The sequence below is a fragment of the Pongo pygmaeus genome, chromosome 10, assembly GCF_028885625.2.
Source record: "Pongo pygmaeus isolate AG05252 chromosome 10, NHGRI_mPonPyg2-v2.0_pri, whole genome shotgun sequence".
Taxonomy (NCBI): Eukaryota; Metazoa; Chordata; class Mammalia; order Primates; family Hominidae; genus Pongo; species Pongo pygmaeus.
In genome coordinates this window covers 53,426,529-53,431,807 of record NC_072383.2, presented here as the reverse complement: position 1 = coordinate 53,431,807, position 5,279 = coordinate 53,426,529, and the positions used below count along the sequence as shown (strand labels likewise).

The 5,279-nt window shown below is 46.8% G+C and overlaps 1 pseudogene; it reads left to right on the top strand.

Moving 5' to 3' along the window:
* Positions 1–4,363: 4,363 nt before the first annotated feature.
* LOC129010589 (proteasome subunit beta type-3-like) lies at positions 4,364–4,977 on the top strand (annotated as a pseudogene).
* The last annotated feature ends 302 nt before the right edge of the window (positions 4,978–5,279 follow it).

Sequence of the window (5,279 nt, the reverse complement as noted above, 5' to 3'; positions counted from 1 at the left end):
TGTGGCTCACCCTTAGGAAGGGTACAGATCTGGTGTTTCATATTTTTAAGTTTCATTCCTGGTTCGATTTTAGATCCCTATTTCCATTTTTCTTTTTTAAAGTCTTTTTTTTCTTTGTATTTATTTGTTCCTAGTTTTAATATCTGCCATCTCGTGGTGTTTTACATGTCTTGGTAAGCTATTTATGCTGTGCAACAGGACTCTGAAAAAATAAACATAAGCAGTGGGTCTCTCCTTAGCTGTGAGACGGGAGTGGCGGGAAGAGTTGTGGGTGGTATAACAGAGGCATAGTGAGGTCTGTGGGCAGGGAACAGTGACCTCCCCATAGAGTGTACTTCCCACTCCAGGAGCCTGGGCGGGTGCTGAGGAGTCAGGGTATGAGGAGGTAGGGGGTTCCTAGAGGAGATCAGCTGTTTTTGGGTTGCTGTGCAGGACACTGCAGCCTTTTAGTGGTGGAAAAAGCTGGGCTTTCAGAGGACAAGTAACAGATGTGGGAACAGAGCTGGTAGGAGAGGGGGCTCTCAGGTGAGCAGGACTGGGTGGTATATTAGGGAGCATCCTGGACTGGGAGCTGGGGATTAGGCTTCTAGGTTTCATGTCCGAGTTCTGCTCTTGTTGGCCAAGTGACTTTGGCCCGGTGACTAAGGAGTCACCTGGCTCCTTAATTTCCTATCACTAAACAAGAGTATTAATGAATACCTGCTAGGTTTATCTCTGGGGTTGATGTGAATACCAAATGAGATGATGCAATGAAATTGCACAAGTGCTCTATTCATTGCTAGGCTGCAAATCTTTTCTTTTTTTAAATGTTGAGGGACAAAAATAATTGTGGAATTATTATGGCTGTGATTACAGTTGTGCTTCATGGAGATGGTCCTATTTGGAGCAGGAAATGACTGTGGCAGAGGCACTGGGTGCTGTGGAACTGGGGAGCAGGCCTCAGGAAAACAGAGACTTGACTGACCCCAGGGAATTAATTAAAACTTACCCAGCAGCTGTAGGGAGAAAGTATTTGTTAATCATTACGTTGCATTTGGATGTAGACAGTTTACTGCTTAGACTTGTAGAGTAAAAAGGATCTCAGGGGTTTACAGAGGCCAGTCCCCCGTCCCAAGTACTCTCTCAGGAGCTCTTAGCACAGGTAAGATCTTTGCTCACACATTTTCTGCAAGAAAAAAAACCAAAACCAAACAAATAATTGCTCTCCCACCCCAGAATTTGGCCCAGGAGAGTCAAGAAGTTGCAGGGCTCAGGGTAAATGGCTTCCCCAGACTTATGTGGGAATACACCACCCAGTGCTGCCCACCTTGGGGCCCCCTCTCCTAGCAACTCTATTCCCTCATCTGTTTTCATGGTCTCTAGGGAAGAAATCACTACAATTCTAATTTCTTGGGTCTAATTGCAATGTCTTCAGCTACAACTTGAGGCCAGTTTCACCTTCTAACTTTTTTGGGTTGGCCAACAGCCACTGATCCCCTTTCTTTTTGTTTTTTCTTTGTAGACCTCTGTGGTCATGGTCTCCTTTCTCTTATGTTCATGTTATTCTTCAGTTCATTTTCCCTCCCCTTAACTTCCTTCATTCCTTCCTTCTCCATTTGGAGGGCGTCCCATTTGGAGTGAGAGTGGACTGTCTTGTGCATGGGTATACATTTTCACAGGACCTGTGGCCTCTGTCTTGTGCTGCCTCACACCTTGCCCTTAGGTACTCTGGCTTGAGCTCATTGTCACTTAGGGAGCCCCTGCCATGGGGGCATCAGGGAAATTCTGCCCCTATCTCTGGCCATGCTTGACACTCTCCTGCCAGGGCCACTTCTTGCACCATCTTTGCCCCCTATCTCAATGTGCCTGTTCCTCCCCCAGGATCCATGTAGAGACACTGAGTTCTGCTGCTGAGGCAGGAGCATGGAAGAAGCTTCTGTCTTGGGGAAGGCAGGCTTGTGGCTTCAACTCTTCCTATTTGTACAATGTCTGATCCCATGGTGGCCTATATGACCCTCTGAGCTTTGCACTCTAGACTTCAGTGACTTAAGTCTCTGGGATCTTGCACCCATGGAAGCACCCTCAGTCTCTCAGGGGCCCATTTGTGGTACCTTACATCACCAATAGCCCCTTCCTTCCCCTGAACTTTGACCCCTGTCTCTGACTTCATGGCTCTGCCATGCATGGAACAGGTGCTGATTGGAAAAGCTACCTTTACTGGTGGGGATTACTCTGGGCTTTCCCGGCTACTCTTTCTGTGGGTAGGATTGTCCTGCGTGCATGCGTACACACACACACGCACACACACACACACACAAACGGACCTTGACACATTCAACACAAGGCACACATCCACACATAGACTTGCAGTAGATGGGCTGGTGGAACAGTCCTAGAGACAGCATTAGACCAGTATCCTGGAGTCATGGGATCAAGCCCCAGCTCTGACCCTTAGTGACTGTGGATAAATCATATTCTTCTCTGCCTTTCTTTCCTCTTCTGCCACATGATGGAATAAGAGCATATATCTCCAAGGCATCTTCTTTCTGTGATCCAGATGCAGACACGTTACAGAGACAGGTGGGATGGACATTGTGTTTGGAGGCTGGGTTTATAGTGTCTAGTTCCACTGGCTTAGGGGGCAGATAGACTAAGTTTGGGCCTGGCTCTGTTGCTGTAGGGCTGTGTGACCTCGAACAAGGAACTTCATTTCTCTCACCCCAGTTTCCTCATCAGTAGAGTGGGATTATTTAAACTTTGTATCAGGTGGTGATTTATGTAACAGGGCCGTGTCCTATACATGATATATATGATTACTGATCTTAGCTCAGTCATTAATTCACTAATTAATCTTGGGTAAACTAAATGAGTTCTTATCGACTTCATCGTCCTCCTGTGCAGAATGAGGGGTTTGGACCAGTAGAAGATGTTCAAGACCCCCTTTACCGTCTCCCAGGCAGCTCAGGGAAGGGGGACACCTTGTTGAACATGGCTGTTCAGAGATTTACCACACGGGGGCGATATGACCCCATTTGAACCGGCTCCAGAGCAGCAGATTTTTGGGAAAAGCAAACAAAACTTCAATTTTTGGTCCATTTTCAGACTCTACTCCTTCTTATTTTTATTTTTGACTCACCTTAACCAGAAATTTCAGAAATTTTGAACATCATAAAGCTGGAAACAATGTAAGTACTTAGCACTCTGTGTTTGGCTTGTAGCCTTTCTACTAGGCATGCATTAAAAAAATGTGCACTGACGGCCGGGCGCGGCGGCTCACGCCTGTAATCCCAGCATTTTGGGAGGCCAAGGCGGGCGGATTACGAGGTCAGGAGTCTGAGACCATCCTGGCCAACATGGTGAAACCCTGTCCCTACTAAAATAACAAAAATTAGCTGGGCGTGGTGACGTGAACCTGTGGTCCCAGCTACTCAGGAGGCTGAGGCAGGAGAATTGCTTGAATCCGGGAGGTGGAGGCTGCAGTGAGTGGATATCACGCCACTGCACTCCAGCCTGGAGACAGAGTGAGATTTTGTCTCAAAAAAAAGAAAAAAAAAAAAGGCACTGACAATTGGGAAACATTCACTATTGATCAAATTCCTTTTTTTTTGAGGCAGTGTTTGGCTCTGTCGCATGGGCTGGAGTGCAGTGGCGCGATCTCAGCTCACTGCAACGTCCACCTCCTGGGTTCAAGCGATTCTCTCACCTCAGCCTCCCGAGTAGCTGGGACCACAGGTGCTGCCACTCGACCCAGCTAATTTTTGTATTTTTTCGTAGAGACGGCGGCGGGTGGGGGGCAGGGTTCCCTATGTTGCTCAGGCTGTTTTTTTTTTTTTTTCTTTCTTTTTTTTTTTGAGATGGAGTCTCGCCCTGTCGTCCAGGCTGGAGTGCAGTGGCGCGATCTCGGCTCACGGCAAGCTCCACCTCCCAGGTTCACACCATTCTCCTGCCTCAGCCTCCCGAGGAGCTGGGACTACAGGCGCCCGCCACCACGCCCGGCTAATTTTTTTTTTGGTGTGTATTTGGTAGAGACGGGGTTTCACCATGTTAGCCAGGATGGTCTCGATCTCCTGACCTCGTGATCCGCCTGCCTTAGCCTCCCAAAGTGCTGGGATTACAGGCCTGAGCCACCGCGCCCGGCGCTCAGGCTGGTTTTGAACTCCTGGGCTCAAGCCGTCCTCCCACCTAGGCCTCTCAAAGTGCTGGGATTACAGGCGTGAGCCACCACAGCCGGACTACAAAATAAAACTATTGATAAAACATTTCTAAAGGCATAAAGTAGGCACAATTGGTTAAAAATAGGCGTTAAAAATGTCAAAATAAGGGAAGGCTAGACCCAGTTTACCGAATTGCGCTGGTGATGGAGGGTTCCTAGTACACCACAATTATGTCTATTATGTCTCATAACCAAGGGGCCGTCATGGCCATGAAGGAGAAGAGCTGTTTGGCTATAGCTGCAGACAGGCTCTTCGGGATCCAGGCCCAAATGGTTACCGCGGACTTCCAGATCTTTCCCATGGGTGACGGGCTGTATATCCGTCTGGCCCGGCTCGTCACTGACATCCAGACAGTTGTCTAGTGCCTCAAGTTCCGGCTGAACCTGTCTGAGTTGAAGGAAGGTGGGAAGTCAAATCTTATACCTGATGAGCATGGTGGCCAAGGCCTCTTGTCTGAGAAACGTTTGGCCCCTACTATACTGAGCCAGTCATTGCTGGGTTGGACCTGAAGACCTTTAAGCCCTTTATTTGCTCTCTAGACCTCATTGGCTGCCCCATGGTGACTGAAGACTTTATGGTCGGTGGCACCTGTGCAGAACAAATGTATGAAATGTGTGAGTCCCTCTGGAAGTCCAACATGGATCCAGAACAGCTGTTTGAAACCACCTTCCAAGCCATGCTGAATGCTGTGGACTGGGATGCCGTGTCAGGCGTGGGAGTCATTGCCCACATCATTGAGAAGGACAAAATCACCACCAGGACACTGAAGGCCCTAATGGACTAACACTGTTCCCAGAGCCCACTTAAAAAAAAAAAAAAAAAAAAAATATATATATATATATATATATCCTTTCTTAAAAAAACAAAATAAATTAAAACATTCCATCATTTTGTTTAAATGTTTTATATGCTATTTTTTCCTATTGTATGATTAGTGGATCTCAAATATAAAAATATAAAACCAAAACAACATAATGAACACCCAAATCCATTCCACTTGGAGCTTATCATTGTTAATACTTTGGTATGTATGTGTCTATCTATCATCTATTGATATGAATACATATATTTTATATATCTAGATAC